Source organism: Mustela lutreola, chromosome 18 (assembly GCF_030435805.1).
Source record: "Mustela lutreola isolate mMusLut2 chromosome 18, mMusLut2.pri, whole genome shotgun sequence".
NCBI lineage: Eukaryota > Metazoa > Chordata > Mammalia > Carnivora > Mustelidae > Mustela > Mustela lutreola.
The window spans coordinates 32,818,012-32,839,117 of NC_081307.1; the positions used below are offsets into that span (position 1 = coordinate 32,818,012).

A 21,106-nucleotide genomic window follows, 5' to 3' on the forward strand; every position below is an offset into this window, starting at 1 on the left:
TATGAAAAATAATTGCTTTGTAATATTTTTTAAATGAGAAATTAATTTAATGATCAATCTGAATATATCACCAAGTAAAAATATATACATAATTTCTCAAATAAAGAATAGGAAAATTTAAGGGTGCTTGGGTGGCTCAGTTGTTAAGTATCCACCTTTGGCTCAGGTCATGATCCCAGGGTCCTGGGATTGAGCCCTGCATCAGGCTCCCTGCTCCATGAGGAGCCTGCTTCTCTCTCTTCCACTCACCCTGCTTGCGTTCCCTCTCCTGCTACATCTCTCTCTCTCTGTCAAATAAATAAATAAATAATGAAATTTTTTTTGAAAGAATAAGAAAATTTAATTTTATGTGGTGTTCTTAAGGAAAATTAAAAACTAAATGAATGAAAATAAATCATACCAATGCAAATACACATAATCTTTTCAGTAAAATAAACACAGTTATACACAGACCCTTGTATATGATAATTGAAAATGTAATAGTTGTCATATAAAAGTAAGTAGGACAAAGCAGGCCAATTTGTACATTATCAGGTAACTGAAAACTTACCAATTTAAATTTCCCCTTCAAGACACACACTATACACAAGTTGTAAATGGTTTAAGTCTCAAAAATTAAATATTAAATGTACATGTAAATAATTATTATACACTTTGAAGTATTAAATCAACAAAAGACATAGCAATCTACTTCTGGGTATGCTTATGGTACTTTTATTATAACAGTCTTCCTGAAAGAAAAACAAAAAAATTTGGATTGTATATTAAAAACAAGCAAACAAACAAAAATGTTTTTAGAGATTTAAATATCAACACTAAATTGTAAATGATGCTAGAAAAATGGGTGGGCAACTTTTACACAGTCTATGTTGATATTTCTCTCGAGACATTTAATGATTTACTACAAGGGGAAAATCAAGAATCCAAACAAAAATCAATGTTTTTACTGTCTCAAAGAACTAAAAGGCTACAATCAATGAAAAATGAGAGAACAGGGAGAAAAAAATCCTATAAGAGATGCTACCTGACTTCAAGATATATGATACACCTATAATAATCAATATTGATACTGGCAATATCTATCTATTTAGATAAATCAATAGATCAATAGATAGATAGTATCAATGGAAAGAATAAATGGGCCAGAAATAGACCTCCATAAATACAGTCAATTGATCTTTGACCAACTAGCAAAGGCACTACAAAAATGAACACAGATAGACTTTTCTACAAATGGAATGATAGCACATCCACATGCAAAAGAATGAACATAAACAAAGACCTTAAACCCTTCACAAAAATGGGCCATAGACCTAAGTATAATGTGAAAAACTGAACTTCTTTTTTTGAGAGACAGAGAAAGAAAGAGAAAGTGTGTGTGTGTGTGTGTGTGTGTGTGTAGTGGAGGAGGGGCAAAGGGAAACTATCTTTTTTAAAAATTTCTATTATCCTTTTATTTTTTTCATTCCTTTCTTTTTTTATTCCTTTTTTAAAACTTTTTTATAAACATATATACACAATGGAATACTATGCAGTCATCAAAAGAAATGAAATCTTGCTATTTGCGACAACATGAATGGAACTAGAGCGTATCATGTTTAGCGAAATAAGTCAAGCAGAGAAAGACAACTATCGTATGATCTCCCTGATATGAGGAAGTGGTGATGCAACATGGGGGCTTAAGTGGGTAGGAGAAGAATCAAGGGAGACTATCTTAAGCGGACTCCATGCTCACTGCAGAGACCGGGGTGGGGTTGATGTCATGATCCTGAGATTGTGACCTGAGCTGAAATCAAGACTCAGATACTTAACCAAATGAGCCACCCTGGTGCCCCCAAAACTAAACAACTCCTGCAAGATAAAATAAGAGAAGCCTTTCCAGATGGTGATGCCTCTTTAAAGATGACAGCAAACAAATGATTCTAGAAAGAAACAATACATTGGCCTTCACCGAAATTAAAAATATCTGCTCTGCCAAAGACAATATCAAGAGAATCAGAAGACAAGCCATAGACAGGAGAAAATATTTGGAAAAGACACATCTGACAATGGACTGTTTTCCAAAATATACAAATAACTCCCATAACCCAATGATGAGGAAACAAAAAACTATTAAACTATTGGCTAAAGACCTTTACAGACACCTCACCAGAGGAGATATACAGATGGCAAATAATCATATACAAAGATACTCCACATCATGTTTTGCTGGGAAAATACATGTTAAACAAAAATGAAATATCACATAAACCTATTAGAGTGGCCAAATTCTGGAAGAGTGACAAAACCAAATACTGGTGAAGATGTGGAACATTAGGAACTTTTATTCATTGCTGGTGGGAATGCAAAATGGTGTAGACAGTTTGGAAGACCGGTGGTTTCTTAGAAAACTAAATATGTTGTTATCCTGTGATCTAGTATTCATGCTCCTTGATATTTACTAAAAGTAGCTGAAAACTTATGTTCACACAAAACCTACAAACAGTTGTTTATAGTGTCTTTTCTCATAGTTGCCCAAACTTGGTAGCAACAAGATTCTCTTCAGTAAGTAAATGGATAAACAAACTGTGGTACATCCAGGCAATGGATTATTATTTAGCTACTTTAGCTCTCAAGCCATGAAAAGTCATGAGAAGTTAACATACTATATGATATCAATTATACAACATTCTAAAAAATATAATATTTTGATTTGTTCTTGTTGAGAAAGATTGAAACCAAGCATTAAATTAACTTCATGAATAATTGGATAAAGTGACATTTATTTCCTCAAACTGGCTGCCTAAAGATATATGTCTAGATAAACATAATTTTATCCAAAATCTCTTTACTATTTTTGTACTTAATACCCAGCATCAAAACAAGATTACTAGACTTGCTGGAGATAAGATCATATAATAGAAAGTCAGTAGAACAAATGTAAGTAAAGGATACTATAAATAGACACAAGAAGGGTGTGTATATTGCAGTTGCCAGACATGGATGTTAAAATTACTGAGTAATATGTTCAAAACTGTGGATGAAAGATGAAGAAATTTCATGCAGAAATGAAATCTCAATAAATCACTCGATAACCAACTAGATTTTTATAAAATCAGAAACCAACTAGATTTTTATAAAACACATCATGATATGTAAGGTGAATCTGATAAAAACACATGAAAGGCAAGCTGTCTAATGTTAAAGTCCATAAATTGTGAACAGATAAAGAGGTGAAATAATATTAGATATTGTTAATTAATACACACCAATTGTGCTCACCAAAAGAATAGATGTAAGCTAGATAGGATGCAAACAAGAGGCCAATCATTAAAATGAGGTGAGTTTTTGTAAGATTTTAATTACTTACTTGACAGAGAGAGTACGAGCAGGGGAAGCAGCAAGGAGATGGAAAAGCAGGTTCCTGCTGAGCAGAGAGCCTAACATGGGGCTCAATCCCAGGACCCTGGGATCATGACCTGAGCCGAAGGCAGCAGCTTAACCCACTGAGCCACCCAGGCACCTTGCAATAAAATGTTTAAATTAATCTAAAGGAAGAGCACCTGGGTGGCTCAGTGGGTTAAGCTTCTGCTTTCAGTTTAGGTCAGGATCCCGGGGTCCTGGGATCGAGCCCCATGTTAGGCTCTCTGCTCAGCAGGGAGCCTGCTTCCCTGCCCCCGCCTGCCCCTCTGCCTACTTGTGATCTCTGTCTGTCAAATAAATAAATAAAATCCTTTAAAAAAATTAATCCAGAAGATGTAAGTAAGGACGAAAAAGAAAATGTAATTTTATTAATGGGGAATGGTGCCAAATATAGTATTATATAATAAAATGTAATATGTTATATATACTATTATATTATAATTACACATAGTTATATATGTTGTGATATACTATATACATATAATTATATATTAACATATATAATATGTAATTATAATATAATAATAATATAATATATTGTTAGATTTGGGTCTATAAATAACAGTGATGATATTAAAAGTACATGGACTAACTTGTCCAGTTATGTTATAAAAAATATAACAAAATCTTGTTAACATGAGAAACATCTCAAACATAAAGATCTAGAATGAGAGGGAAAATATTTACCAGATAAGGTTTAATTTTTACAAAATCTTTATATAGCTTTAGGCATGTCAGATAATATAACTTGGAAGGCAAAATTATTACATGGGATAAAGTTTTCACTATAAAATTCAAGATATTCTACTTACCAGGATAACATAAAATTCTAAAATTTGTATAAAACACAAAATTAGTAATAAGCTTGGACTGACACAACAAGGGAAATTAGCTTCAAGCTTGCATTTTTGAGGAACTTCTCTGGCCTTTCTCTAGCAATATCCTTTTTCCCAATTCGGAAAAAAAAAATCCACGGAGCAAAAAGTAAGTTTTGCTTTTTTAAAACCTCATAAAATTGAATATTACTGGTATTATATTGAGACAAACAACATGCATTTTTTAAAAAAAAGAATATATGTGATAAAATGGTAAAGCAAAGCAAAGCAATGAATCTCAAAATTGAGGATTGGCGTTACTCTGGCATGGAGGAGAGAACGTGATCATGGCATACAGTGATCTTCAGATTGTCTTTTAAAGGGTGTGCTGTTTCTTAAGTTTGTCAGTGCCTACATGACTATTCATTTTACCTCATTCTTTAAACTGCCTGTGTCTTTGATACCATCTTTCATGTGTATGATATATTCCACAATAAGACATTATTAGAGAAAAAAAGAAATTTGGAGATATATAGATAATGAAGAAAAAAAACAGAATGAACAAAAACTGAAAATAATGAGTTCACAAAAAATGGTCTGAATTAAGTAAAACACATTGCAATTCTGAGTAAGTAAAATATAAGGTCATTTTCAGATAAGCAGCAAGAAAACTAAGGTTGGATTGGTTTTATGTTATTAGGGTTTCTTGAATTTAGGAGCGAAATCAGGAGTTCTCCATGTATACGTTCTTAGGTTCTAAAAAAATATGTAGGTGCTTAATTTGTTTCATTTGCCCAGGGGTAATACTTATTAGATACTTTGCCAGATTTTTAATGATATCACTATCTGTGCCAGTAGTGTTTTATACCAGCTGTACTGGACTAATTATCTGGTTTCCTTAAATGTCTATTTTTGAAATAATTATGGCTTTTGAACACATAATAGACACTATGCTTGGGATCCAGAAGAACACTGCCTAAATTGCTTCTTTAAAAACTTGGCAAGTCATTCCCATATACTTATTTTACTAGTCCATTGCCACCCAGACCCCAGTAATCTTGACCTTATCATTTTACATGCAAATTTTATTTTTAGATATGCATATGCGTAGGTTTATTTAAGGCATGATTTGACTAAGTACAGAATATGTTTTACCCTACCACATAGTAATTAAAATATTATCTAATACCTCCCATGATTGGGGGGAAATGTTATATTTCTTTTTTTTTTTTTAGATTTTATTTATTTATTTATTTGGCAGTGAGAGAGATCTCAAGTAGGCAGAGAGGCAGGCAGAGAAAGAGGGGAAAGCAGGCTCCCCGCTGAGCAGAGAGCCCGATGTGGGGCTTGATCCCAGGACCCTGAGATCATGACCGGAGCTGAAGGCAGAGGCTTAACCATCGTAGCCACCCAGGCACCCCAAATGTTACATTTCTAAGGGGAAATTTGAGACAACTCATAATTGCTCTGTGATGGATTATCTTATCTTAACACTGTTAATTACCATAGCTACTTTATTAGTGTGAAATAAATTTGACAAGCTAAATAAGATGGATTATTGATAACATATGTTACTTATACCTGTAGCTGATCAAATTCACACACACAGGCACCTTTCTTCACACACACACACACACACACACACACACACATGCACGCACACACACAACAGTGATCATAACAGTAGGCAGTTAGACAATTGTGGAAACATAATGACTTCATCGCATTTAAAGCTTTAATATTTTATAATTTTAAGAATACTGAATATGAGAATAACATTATATAAAGAAATTAACACTGTTCTATTTTTGTCCCTTTCTGGACAATTTAATATGATTTATGTATAACTTCAATGCATAATGCACTTTAAAGTACATTGTTTCACATGACCAATTATACACAATATTTTATTTTATTTTTTACACATACTTTAAAATTTTGGCACTCAAAAGGTATTCAAAGTTTTCAAGCTTAATAGCAAGAATCATAAAAATCATTTCATTCATGATCAGATGAAGAAACATTTGAAGCCTGAGGCACCACTCAATTATTTTTTTCTTCATAATTTTCAATACAACTGACAACCACATTCATATCTTTCTCAAAAAAAAAAAAAAAAAAAACTTCTTTTATTCTCATTTAAATTTAAGACTTTGGAAAAAAGGTCAATAATTTTGTCCTACATTTTAACCTTCTATGTTTACTGATATTACTAATGATTTATTTTAAAATGCATAAATATTAAATATATTTTACTACGTGCTACATCAATCAGTTCTTTTTATTACTTTTTATCTGTATATTTTAAGTTCTTCCACCAATATTTTGCTCCATACATAATATATAGTTTTATTTTTATTTTAGTTTTTATTTATTTATTTTTAAAGATTTTTTTTTTTTTAATTTGACAGAGATCACAACTAGGCAGAGAGGCAGGCAGAGAGAGAGGAGGAAACAGACTCCCTGCTGAGCAGAGAGCCTGAATCTGAGCTCGATCCCAGGACCCTGGGATCACGACCTGAGCTGAAGGCAGAGGCTTTAACCCACTGAGCCACCCAGGCACCTCCATAATACATATTTTTTAAAATAGCCATGACAAGCTTGAGTAACTTAAATATGAGAAATGACACCAAAGATTTCTATTAGGGGAAATATTGTTGATAAACATTTTATTTACTGGTAAACAGATAAATAATGTGATAATAGAACACATATTAATTTTATTGTAATTTTAATTAATCCACGTGGATGAGCTTTCATCAATAAAGTTTAAATTGGATTAGCTAAAAAATATTTTAAAAGGAAATAAATACCTTTGTCAAGTAGAAGCAACACAAAACCGTGATCAGATTTCATGTAGTTTCCACAGCAGAAAAAAAGCCAGAAAATGTGTATTTCAGTCTTGCCACTAATACTTCTCATCTTCAGTTTCTTCAGCTCTAAAATGAGATTAGCTAAATTAGTTGATTTCCAATACCACTTCCAGCTCTAAAGAAAAAGAAAGAAAGAAAGAAAGAAAGAAAGAAAGAAAGAAAGAAAGAAAGAAAGAGAAAGAAAGAAAGGTAGGCAGGGAAGGAAAGATTATTATTCACTAAGCTACATTTTTCTCTATATTCAAATTTTACTGTTCTTGATACAATTGTAGATATTATTTCTAGATAAAATTACAAACAAAAGGACCTCTTGATACATTATGTATTCAATTTGTTGATACAGTAATAATTATAGTAGGTTCAAAAAAATCAACAATGATTGGTAATGTGCTTTAAAAACATTTCAAAAGGATTTGTATTTTTCACATCTCCAGTTCTGTTCATTTGTGCTGTGTAAGTTGCCCAGAAAAGTTTAGATTGAAGCCCATGGTCCCTCTTAAGTACTTTTGATTTATTGTTTCGGAAGACTCTAAGACCCAATGCTTCCCTAGCACTAAACTCAAGACATGATTTATTATTACAGTTATTATTTTTAGGTTTTTAAAAATGTCTTATTTAGGAAGCCTTTGTACATTTGCTATATTTCCATTGGGTTGCTTCCTTTATATTATTTTGAGTTAATGACTATATTATTTTAAATTAATGAATAAAATCATTTATATCTTTTTGGTACATATTTTATCTACCATTAATTATTTGAGAAATTTTTACTAAAAATACTTTAGTATAGAGCCCATGTAAGATATCTTATGAATAACATCAGCATGAGACTTCATGGAACTTTGTAGTTAGAAAGAATGTTTTAGGTCCAAGACACATTTTTTATTTTCTGTAAGAAGCCAAATGGTGAGCATTTCAGGCTTTAAGGGCTTTCAGCTCTGTGTCACCACTACCCAGCTCTGCAACTGCAGCACAAAAGCATCCACAGTCAGTATTTAAAAAGAAAAGAAAGACAGAGACTGAAAGACAGACAGAAAGAAGAAAAGCATGGCTGTGCTCCAGTAGAACTTGTACCTGACATTTGAATTTCATATAATTTTCATATGTCATCAAATGTTATTTTTATTTTGAGCCCTAAAACTGTAAAAAAAAATTGAGGGCCTCACATCAATTTTGGACCTCACATCAATAGGTTCCAGACCAGAATAGAGCCATGTGATTTAATTTGCCAGGCTCTGATTTAGACTCACACAGAATATGATTAGTAAAGCTTCACCCAGTTGCTCTTAGTCTAAATTAAAGATTGCTTTATGGGTTTATAACACAGCCAGCATGTCTTCATTTAATGGACTGTCCCTACTTTATGTACGACACTAATCATTATAAAATTATTTCTTGAAAAATGTGCTTGCCAGTTTTCCTCTTATTTACTAACTTTTGATTTCTGTGAAGAAAATAAAGACAATTTGGTAAGATATGTTATGACTTTCCTGACACGTAGATCTTTGGATTGTATGTGTATGTGTGGACATGTATTTGTGAACACATGGATTGAACTTTGGTGTTTTTCTCTTATGGTGAGGCTCTTTTTTTTTTTTTTTTTTTTCATTTTTTTCTTCTTCTTCTTCCTTTATTTTTTCCAAGCAGGCTGCCTAAAATAGCTCAAGTGCAAAGTATCACCAGAGATGTCACTGAAGGCATTGGTTAGACCAAAGCATAGGTCTTCAAAAGAATCACAATCAGCTATTTAAGGTTACATGTTGTTTTTCATAACTATAATTATGTCAAAACATATTTGATTTATAAAATTAATTTCTATCATGTATGCTATCACATATTTCCTTGGCCTATAAATAATATTGAATAAGTTAGTAAATCATGCTACTTTTGTAGTCTTACACTGAAAATTGTAATGCTCTTACTCTCGGGTGACAATTCACCATGCCATTACTTCATATCTTGTGTCAGCTTTTGTTCCAGATTATTTTCCCAGGATGATTATATAGGAAGTAGCCTTGAAACGGTGTCTCCCATCTGTGACAGAATGCAGATTTATTTCCTGACTAAAATAGCAAAGATAATGTCTCCTTTAGGGGCAATGGTTGGATAGATCCGTGAGCAGCTTTTAAAAAAATGGAGTTTCCTAAATTCGAGTTTTCTCAGCTGTGACACAGAATTACTGTGTGTACAGCATCCACCTAGGCTGCCTCTTCTCTGTGGGACTGTTGGGATGATAGATAACCAATATGAGCACGAAGTGCAAACTGCTAGCTGTGCTGTAATAAAGTTCTCTCTTTCTGACCTAGGCATTTGGTTTCTCCTGCCAGAGCCGGGGAGTTGGAACTAACTTTTTGGTGTTAAAGTAAGGTAGTATCTAAGACATGTCACAGGTCTTGATATGCATATTTTAACCTAATCCAAAATTGGAATAATCTTTAATTGAATACTGACTCTAAATCAAAATATTTGCCAAATAATTAATTTTTAAAAGATTTTATTTATTTATTTGTCAGAGAGAGAGAGAGCACACAAGCAGGGGGAACTCACACAGAGGGAGAAGCAGGCTTCCTGCTGAGGAAGGAGCCCAGTGTAGGGCTCAGTCCCAAGGCCGTGGGATCATGACCTGAGCCAAAGGCAGATGATTAACCAACTGAGCCACCCAGGCATCCTACCAAATGATTAATTTTATTAGTATACCCTGGTGTGTCTTATTCATGGCTAGATGTTTCATTTGGGATGTTATTTCATTTTCAAAATGAATCTCTGTATTTCATTAAATGCTAAACATCTAAATATTTTCATACATAATTATTTCTTGAAAATGAAAATGCTATAAAACCTGATAATATATGTGGGTATAATTCATAAGAAAGTGATGCATTAATGAAAATGTGATATGTATATTTCAGAAGTGTGTTTTTGAAACCCTAACTTCGACTTACTATGTTTAAACAATGATTGAGGTGACAGATGTAAACACTGTTTTCTTTTGTGAGGTTGTGTTTTCATATGATGTATTTCTCAGTAAACAAATTGCTTAATATTGCAGAATTGTGAGATAGCTAAAATGTAGACATATATCTGAAAATATACTTAAGGTAGTTAGAACAGAAAAAATTTCTCTTATTTCTTGTAAAATATATAATTTGGGGGGCTATAATTTTGCTACTTTCATAAAACATACTCGTCTATTTAATCATTTATTACTTTCATCATTTATTACTTTCATCACTCTTTAAATTTTTTTTGAGCTGATAATATAATAGGAGTTGATTTGAAGAAGATAATATATCTATCATATATATATATATGGTTTTGGAGTCTTTTATAATCGTGCAGGCAAGTGTTGATCTTTGTGGAGAAGAACAAGGCTGTTCTTATAATGTTCTATTTCTTGACCTAAGTAGTGGTATGTTTATTACTTGATAATGAACTCATCATAGCATGTGCACTATCAAAGGTATGTGTGATATTAAAATTTAAAAACTATATACAAATCATATATTAAAAGATTTAATCCTTTCCTTTGTCCTCAAGTTCTGGAATGTGATTTCTAAGCCCTCGGAAGGTCATGCTTGATAGGAGTACCTTTGTTTGCCTGGGGGATTGGACCTGCCAGAAACGAACAGTGTGATTTAGGATGGGGGCTTTGAGCCACACCAACAATATAATTTAAGGTGGGCTGTTTAGATCAGTTGGACCAGTATTAATGGGACATCTTAAAGGGTTAGAAACCGAGATCAATCCTGTGGGCATGCTACTATGTCACTATGATGTAGCCCCAATATTGACTGTGGACATCAGGATTCCCATGAGGTTTCCTGGTTGTCAGTCCTCTGTGTGATGTGTATTGTCACACATCCATGTCAAGAAAGGAATGCTATCCAACCCTAGTACGGAAGGACATTGGAAGTTTTGTGTTTGAAACTTTTTCTGGACTCTCCCCTATGCACTTCCAACCTCTACTGATTTTAATATGTATCTTTTCAATGTAATAGACCCCAACCACAAATGTGGGAACTATCAGGAAGCTCTGTGAGTTCCTCTAGTGAGTTTTCAAAACAGAGTGGATTTGGGAACTCCCCCCCCCCCCAAACTTTCGGTAGTGTCAGACATGAGAGGGATCTTGTGTGGATTGTTCCTTCAAAATTTAGTTATTAATTTCAAAACTATACACAGTAGTTGTAATTTATGAGGAAATGAAGGAGAAATTTCCCACCCAGAGTTCATTCACAAATATTTGCCCAAAAAGATATAATATGTTCCCACATCAATACACATACATATTAATACACATTTAGTTGCTGTTACTTGCTACAAATTAAGTATAAATATATGTCATAAGTGCTTGATGATCAATAATTATGTTTTAGTTCAGTTCACATAATGTACTTTATATCTTAAGTTTAAGTTTTCTGTGACTTACTTTGTATTATCACTGACCTATCCCCTCATGCTGATAACCTAGTTATCATCTAATAACCTAGTTATTCATCTAATGAACATATAGTATTCATATAGTATTCATTTAAATATTATATTATATATTTATTTTTCTTTCATTTAAAAGAACAGGCCTGAAAAAGATATGTTAATTAATGAATGTTGTTATTTCTGACAAATATATTTTCTGCCACTTTTTTCACAATACATCAAATCTTGTACTAGAACAAAGAATATCCAAACTAATTCATCTCATGACCAGCAAATAATAAATTAAAAAAAAAAAAACTGTGTAATTGAAAGAGGGAGAGAATGACCAGGGGGAGGGACAATGGGAAAGGGAAGGATATTTTAGTTTAGTTTAGTTTAGTTTAGTTTAGTTTAGTTTTTTCAGTATTCCAAGATTTATTGCTTATGAACCACACCCAATGCTCTGTGCAGTACGTGCCCTCCTTAGTACCCATGACCAGGCTCACCCCATCCCCTCACCCATCCCCTCAACCCCCTCCCTTCCAAAACCCTCAGTTTGTTTCTTGGAGTCCACAGTCTCTCTTGCTTCATCTCCCCCTCTGATTTACCCCAATTCACTTTTCCTTTCCTTTTCCTTTTTTTTTTTTTTTTTTTTTAAAGATTTTTTATTTATTTATTTGACAGAGAGAGATCACAAGTAGGCAGAGAGGCAGGCAGAGAGAGGAGAGGAGGAAGCAGGCTCCCTGCTGAGCAGAGAGCCGATGCGGGACTCGATCCCAGGACCCTGAGATCATGACCTGAGCCGAAGGCAGCGGCTTAACCCACTGAGCCACCCAGGCGCCCTCCTTTCCTTTTCCTAATGTCCTCCACATTATTCCTTATGCTCCACAAGTAAATGAAACCATATGATAATTTACTTTCTCTGCTTAACTTATTTCACTCAGCATAATCTCCTCCAGTCCCATCTCTGTTGATGCAAAGGTTGGGTAATATCCTTTCTGATGGAGGCATAATATCAGAAAGGATAGAATCTTAAACAGAGTCCACTCTGATCATGGAGCCAAAAGGCAAGGCTCAGTCTCACAACCCTGAGATCATGACCTGAGCAGAAATCAAGAGTTGGTGGCTCAACACTCTGAGCCACCCAGACACTCCTACCCTGTCTTCTTTAATCAATGCTTACAACCTTGAATTTTAAATATGTAACAAAAAAAAAAAAAAAAAAGAAGAAGAAAAGTGTAACATTTTGAATTTGGCAACCTAAACATTACACAATTCACTGATTGTACAACTACCTCATTAAGTCACTTCTATTGTTTTAATATGCCAGTACATAGAACATGTATCAACTCTTTGAAGTGTGACCACTCATTTGGGGCATATGAACTGAACAAGTAGATAAGCACTTATGGAAAAGAAAAGGACATATTTCCAGAGAAAACTATCCTTTTTTTTTTCTCTTAAAAATAAAATATATTTTTGAGAGCCTTAGAAATATGAGCAGGATCTTATATTTAGTCTATGTCTGCTGTTAGAAATGACCACAAATACATACCTAGTAGCTTAAACAACACAAATTGACTGTTGCACAGCAGGGAATGGATAGGAATAAAGAAATTTAGTTTTTTTTTTTAAATATTACTTGTTAAGATTAAAATTAAACAATAAATTAATAGAACATAGTTAAAAATATACTTAAACATAATTTCATAATATAGGTTTCTATGGCCATATTTGATTTTGTCTGTTATTTTCTGACTTAAAAGTCATGAATTATACTTAATAATAATAATACATTTCTTTTTTAAGTTCCTATTTTTTGCAGTGTATTCTGATTCATTCTTTAAATGGTATCCTTGTTATTAATAAGAATTTGAATTATTAAGAATTATGAATATATGCCTAATTTTACATATAAGAGACTTAAGTACTAGAGGAGTTGGATGCCATGCCCAAAGTCACCTAGTTGAAAAGGGACAGAGATAGCATTCAAATTAAATTTTGTAAAAACAGAAAGACTTGATCCATGAGACAACTGAAAACACTTGTCAAACTGTTGCCTCCAAAACTGGAGACACTAACAGGCAAACACAGAATCACAACTTAGTGAAGGACAAACCAGTGTGAACCAATGGTGAGTAGGAAAATCTGAGCTATAACTGTTGAATCATTGTAGATGCTGTGTGGGCAAGTATGAGAGCTGTAACCTCCAAGGATACCAAGTCATCTAGGGTCCCCAGCTTTTGTGGATTTCACCTCTTGAAGCTACCAGGATCCTAGGGTGAGGATTAGAGAAAAATCCCTTTATACTTCCTGCAGGGAGAGGGGAAAGGAAACATTTTAGAATACATTAGAGCACTCTCTTCTTCACAAAACCTCCCCTGAAGAGAAACGATTTTACCAGAGTCAACCTGCTGGAGTTTAATCAGAATCTTACTGAACTGGAGCAAGAAAAATACTCAACTTCACCTCTTTCTACTGTTCTATGTGGGAGAAGAGAATTACCCAACTTAAGCTCACTGCTCTTATCCTATCTTACTTAAGGGGACAAGTTTCCACTTGTCCCAAAAGCATCTGTGAAGTTCGTCTTCCAGGGACTAAGCCTCAATAACATACTGGGACCTAATCATAATTCTATAGAATGGTTCCATTCCCCACAGTTAACTACCACATTACTAAAGGCCCATTTACTAAAGGAATATTTACTCCTTTTACCCAATACATCATGTCTGACTCTAAGAAAAGAATTAAAAACATATTAAAAAGCAAAAAAAGAAAATTTGAAGAGACAGACCAAGTTTCACAACCAGACTCATATGGCAGAGATGTTGGAATTATCAGCCTGGAAATTTAAAACACCTATGATTAATATGCTAATTGCTTTAACTGGTTAAGTAGACAGCATGGAAGAACAGATTGGCAATGTAAGATGATATATGGAAATCCTCAGCAAAAAAAAAAAAAAAAAAAAGAAAAGAAAGAAAGAAAGAGAAATGATTAAAATTACTGCAGAAATGAATATCTTTGATAGACTGATCAGTAAACCAGACATGATTGAAGAAAAGTTGTTGAGCTTGAGGTTTTCTCAAAAGAAACCTCCAAAACTGAAAGTCACATAGAAAAAAGAATGAAAAAAATAGAACAGAGTATCCAATAACCATGAGATGACTACAAAAGGTGTAACATAGGCATAGTGGGAATACCAGGAGAAGAGAGAGAGAAAATAATAGGATGAAATCTGAAATAATAATGACTGAATATCTCCCTAAATTAATGTGAACTATCAAACCATAGGTACAAGTAACTCAAAGGACACTAAGCAGGATATATACCAAACTAACAAACAAAACAAAACTACACCTGGGTATCTCATTTTCAAACTATCGACAATCAATTATAAAGAAAAAGAATCTTGAAAGAAGCTAGAGGGAAAAACATCCAGGTTACAGAAGAGCAGAGATAAGAATTACATCTGACTTTTCCTTAGAAACCATGCAAGTGAAAAGAGAATGGAATGAAATATTTAAAGGGTTGAGGAAATAAAGCAGCCACACTGGTTTTCTGAACCTTGTGAAACTATTTTTCAGAAGTGAAAGAGAAATAAAGACTTTCTCAGACAACCAAAATCCGAGGGAGTTTGTTGCAAGTAGACCTACCTTGCAAAAGTATTAAAAAAAAGTTCTTTAGAGTGAAGGAAAAATAAAACAATTCAGTAATTCTGACCAACATAAAGAGAATATTGTAGAAGGAACAATTAATGATGAAATGAAACTTTTATTTTACTAATAGATCTAACAATAGTCTGTTTAAAATAATAATAATTAAAATGTATTTATAATAATTGAAATGTGTATAATCTCCAAATAGTTGTTAACTATTTTGATAAGGATTGCATTAAATGTATAGATTGCTTTGTTAGTATAGACATCTCAACAAGTTGTTGACTTGTTAACTTGTTAATTTTAGCTATTTTGACTGTTCTGAGGTGATATCTCATTGTGGTTTTGATTTGTATTTTCCTGATACCGAGTAATGTGGAGCACTTTTTCATGTGTCTATTGGCCATTTAGATGTCTTCTTTGCAGAAATGTCTGTTCATGTCTTCTTCCCATTTCTTGATTGGATTATTTGTTCTTTGAATGTTGAGTTTGGTAAGTTCCTTATAGATTTTGGATACTAGCCCTTTATCTGATATGTCATTTGCAAATATCTTCTCCCATTCTTTCACTTACCTTTTGTTTTTTGTTTTGGGGGGTTTTTTTTTTTGAACATTTTATTTATTTATTTGACAGAGAGAGAGATTACAAGTAGGCAGAGAGGCAGGCAGAGAGAGAGAGAAAGGAAGAAAGCAGGCTCCCTGCTGAGCAGAAAGTGAAATATGGGGCTTGACCCCAGGACCCTGGGATCATGACCTGAGCCGAAGGCAGAAGCTTTAACCCACTGAGCCACCCAGGCATCCCTGTCTTTTGGTTTTGTTGACTGTTTCCTTTGCTGTGCAGAAGCTTTTAATCTTGATAAAGTCCCAATAGTTCATTTTTGCCCTTGCTTCCTTTGCCTTTGGTGATGTTTCCAGGAAGAATTGCTGCAGCTAAGGTCGAAGAAGTTGCTGCCTATGTTCTCCTCCATGATTTTGATGGATTGGTATCTCACATTGAGGTCTTTCCTCCAGTTTGAGTCTATTTTTGTGTGTGATGTAAGGAAATGGTCCAGTTTCACTCTTCTACATGGGGCTGTACAATTTTCCCAAAATCATTTGTTGAAGATGCTGCCTTTTTTCCATTGGACATTCTTTCCTGCTTTGTTGAAGATTAGTTGACCATAGAGTTGAGGGTCTATTTCTGGGCTCTCTCTTCTGTTCCATTGATTTATGTATGTTCCTTTTTTTGTTCCAGTTTTGTTGTGCCAGTATTGTCTAGATGATTATAGCTTTGTAATAGAGCTTGAAGTCTGGAATTGTAATGCTACCAACTTTGGCTTTCTTTTTTGACATTTGTGGTCTTTTCTGGTTCCATATAAATTTTAGGATTATTTGTTCCATTTCTTTGAAAAAACTTGATGGTATTTTGATAGAGATTGCATTAAATGTGTAGATTGCTTTAGGTAGCACTGACATTTTCACAATATTAATTCTTCTTTAAATGTTTGGTAGAATTCCCCTGGGAGGCTGTCTGGCCCTGGGCTCTTGACTGTTGGGAGATTTTTGATGACTCCTTCAAGCTCCTTACTGGTTATGGGTCTGTTCAGATTTTCTATTTCTTCCTGGTTCAGTTGTGGTAGTTTATATGTCTCTAGAAATGCATCCACTTCTTCCAGATTGTCAAATTTGCTGGCATATAGTTGCTCATAATGTTCTTATAATTGTTTGTATTTCTTTGGTGTTTGTTGTGATCTCTCCTTTTTCATCCATGATTTTATTTACTTGGGTCCTTTCTCTTTTCTTTTTGATTAAGTCTGGCCAGGGAGCTATCAGTCTTATTAATTCTTTCAAAGAACCATCTCCTAGTTTTGTTGATTTGTTCTACTGTTCTTTGGTTTCTATTTCATTGATTTCTGCTCTGATCTTTATTAATTTTCTTCTCCTGGTGGGTTTAGGCTTTCTTTGCTGTTCTTTCTGCAGCTCCTTTAGGTGTAGGGTTAGGTTGTGTACTTGAGACCTTTCTCGTTTCTTGAGAAAGGCTTGTATTGCTCTCAGGATCACCTTTGCTGTGTCCCACAGATTTTGAACACTTGTGTTTTCAATTTCATTTGTTTCCATGGATATTTTCAATTCTGCTTTAATTTCCTGGTTTACCCATTCATTCTTTAGTAGGATGCTCTTTAGCCTTCATGTCTTTGAGTGCTTTCTAATGTTCCTCTTGTGATTGAGTTCTAGCTTCAGAGCATTGTGGTCTGAAAATATGCAGGGAATGATCCCAATCTTTTGGTACTGGCTAGGATCTGATTTGTGACCCAGTGTGATCTATTCTGGAAAATGTTCCATGTGTGCTAGATAAGAATGTGTATTCTGTTGCTTTGGTGTGGAATATTCTGAACATATCTGTGATGTCCATCTGGTCTGGAGTGTCATTTAAAGCCTTTATTTCCTTGTTAATCTTTTGCTTAGATGATCTGTCCATTTCAGTGAGGGGAGGTGTTAAAGTCCCCTACTATTATTTTATTGTTGTCAGTGTATTTCTTTGATTTTGCTATTAATTGATTTATATAATTGGCTATACCCATGTTAGGGGCATAGATATTTGAAATAATTAAATCTTCTTGTTGGACAGAACCTTTAAGTATGATATAGTGTCCTTCCTCACATCTTATTATAGTCTTTGGCTTAAAATCTAATTTATCTAACATAAGGATTGCCACACTAGTTTTCTTTTGATGTCCATTAGCATGGTAAATTGTTTTCAAAGCCCTCACTTTAAATCTGGAGGTATTTGGGGGTCTAAAATGAGTTTCTTGTAGACAACATATCAATGGGTCTTGTTTTTTAATCCATTCTGATACCCTATGTCTTTTGATTGGGGCATTTAGCCATTTACATTCAGGGTAACTATTGAAAGATATGAATTTTGTTTCCTTGTATTGCCTGTAAGTTGAGTGTTACTGTATATTTTCTCTGTTCCTTTCTGGTCTATTACTTTTATGCTCTCTCTTTGCTTATAGGACCCTTTCAATATTTCCTGTAGGGCTGATTGGATGTTTGCAAATTCTTTTAATTTTTGTTCATCCTGGAATCTTTTTATCTCTCCTTCTATTTTCAATGATAGCCTAGCTGGATATAGTATTCTTGGCTTCATATTTTTCTCGTTTAGTGCTCTGACTATATCATGCCAGTTCTTTCTGACCAACTGGATCTCTACAGATAATTCTGCTGTCAATCTAATATTTCTACCACTGTATGTAACAGACCTCTTTTCCCGGAGCTGCTTTCAGGATTTTCTCTGTCACTAAGACTTATAAGCTGTACTATTAGATTATGGGGTGTGGACCTATTTTTACTGATTTTGAGGGACGTTCTCTGTGCCTCCTGGTTTTTGATTCTTGTTCCCTTTGGCATATTAGGGAAATGCTCTACTGCAATTCACTCCAATATACCTTCTTCCCCTCTCTCTTTCTTCCTCTGGAATCCCAATTTTTCTAATATTGTTTTGTCTTATGCTATCACTTATCTCTTGAACTCTCCCCTTATGGTCCAGTAGTTGTTTTTCTCTCTTTTGCTCAGCTTCTTTATTCTCCATAATTTGGTGTTCTATGTCACGGATTATTTCTTCTGCCTCATTTTTCCTAGCAGTAAGAACCTCCATTTTTTATTGCACCTCATTAATAGGTTTTTTTATTTCAACTTCGTAAAATTTTAGTTCTTTTATTTCTCCAGAAAGGGATTCTCTAATATCTTCCATGCCTTTTTCGAGCCCAGCCAGCACCTTGATAATTGTCATTCTGAACTCTAGTTCTGACATATTGCCAATGTCCATATTGATTAGGTCCCTAGCTGTTGTAATGCCTTTTGTGCTTTTTATTTACTTATTTGTGGTGAGTTTTTCCTGCCTTGTCAGTTTATCCAGGTAAGAATATATGAATGAGAGAGTAAAATACTAAAAGGGTGGCAAAGACTCCAGAAAAGTATATGCTAACCAAATCAAAAGAGACCTGAAATGGGGGAGAAGAAAGGGGAAAAAATTAAAGGGGGAAAAATTAAAGAAACAAATAAAATAAAATAAACAAATAAATGGGATTTGGAGGGAGACAAACCATAAGTGACTCTTAATCTCACAAAACAAACTGAGGGTTGCTGGGGGGAGGGGGTTTGGGAGAAGGGGGTGGGATTATGGACATTGGGGAGGGTATGTGCTTTGGTGAGTGCTGTGAAGTGTGTAAACCTGGTGATTCACAGACCTGTACCCCTGGGGATAAAAATATATGTTTATAAAAAATAAAAAATTAAAATATATATATATATATATATATATATATATATATATATATATACACATATATTAAACTTAGAGCCACCTACTTGATTTTGAGTGTATTCTGGTCTCTTAGGCTAAAATACTTCCCAAAAATTTAAAAAAGTAAGGGAAGCTTATATATATACATAAATAAAGGTAAACATGATAAAGGGATGGAATATGACTGTAAAGATGAAAATTAAAAAGATTCTGAAAAAGGACTTACTAAGATAAATTGGTTGGAAAAAGAAAAAAAGAAGCAGAGAATATGATCAGGCTGGAGCTAGATTTAGGGTATATTTTGATCTATTAAAAGAAATTATATCCCAAAAATTTAAATAAAAAAACCTATATGTATACAAAAAATACGGTTAAATACAAGGAAGGGATAAAATATGACTATAACAATGAAAATTTAAAAATCTTTTTTAATAAAAAGTATTGATAAAATAGTTTTAAAAAGTTAAAAGAGGAAAGAGGAAAAGTTAAAAAGAATAGAATAAGAAAAAATAAAATTAAAAATATTTAACTTTGCAAGTTAAAAGATCATGGGGAAAAAGCCATGAATTCTATGTGTTGCTTTTCCTTCACTCTGGAGTTCCACAGTTCTCGTTGATGGGTGAACTTGGTCTTGGCGGGTTGTTCTTGCTGATCTTCTCGGGGAGGGACGTGTTGTAATGATTCTGAAATGTCTTTGCCTGAGGCGGAATTGCAGTGCCCTTGCCAGGGGCCAGGCTAAGTAATCTGCTTGGGTTCCTCTCAGTACCTTTTGTTCCCTGAACGCTTTCCCTACCACTTTGGAGGACGGGAATGAAGATGACGGCCACCCAGTGTCCTGTTCAGAGGAGCAGATTGCTCAAGTCCCTCTCCTCAGTGCGCCCTCAGAGAAAAGCAGTCAATCTGTCCCATCTCCCTGGTCACCAGCCTCGCTCTGTGCTCACCTGGCCTGTGACCAAGTGTTTCTATCTCTGGAGCACAGCCCCGTTTGGAATCTCCAATACTGGAGATTCCTACAGCACGCTCCTGCACCACTCCTCCAGGAGGAGGAAGAAGGTGAGTCTCCCAGGACCTGCCACTTGTGGCGTCCCTGCTTGAAGAGCCTGACTGTGTCATATCCATCAGGGCTTAAGGTAACCCTGAGCTGAGAGCTCCCTCCTTGACTCTGTCTCTGTAGTTGGCTTCTCCACTCCAATACCTAGGAGCTCTGCCATACTCAGACACCACCAGTCTTTCTGTGACCCCGCGGGTCCTGAGACCACACTGTCCCCGAGAGGGCTGCACCCTCACTTAGCCTCCGGAGCAACGTCCTTCAGCGGAGCCAACTTCTAAAAGTTCTGATTTTGTGCTCCGCTGCTCCTTCACTTGCTGGGAGCCAGCCCCTCCCCCCCAACGGTTTATCTTCACGTGGCTTTGGATTCACTTCTCCTCACATCCTGCCTTCCCCAAAGGGATCAATTTTCTGTTCTTAGAATTGCTGCTCTTCTTCTCTTCTATCTCCTGTTGAGTTTGTAGGTGTTCAGACTGATTTGATAACTGTCCAGCTGAATTCCTGGGACTAATTCTATTTCAGTCTGCTGCTCCTCCACCATCTTGCTTCCTCTTATCTTTTCTTTTTTATATATTTATTTTACTCCTTTTTGTTTCTAGTTCTTTTTACTGC

At 34.6% G+C, this 21,106-nt stretch overlaps 1 long non-coding RNA gene across 1 annotated transcript in view; it reads left to right on the forward strand.

Annotated features, from left to right (window-relative positions):
- Positions 1 to 21,106, forward strand: part of LOC131820616 (uncharacterized) — a 77,717-nt gene that overhangs the window by 39,785 nt on the left and 16,826 nt on the right. The gene's annotated exons all lie outside the window — the stretch shown is intronic.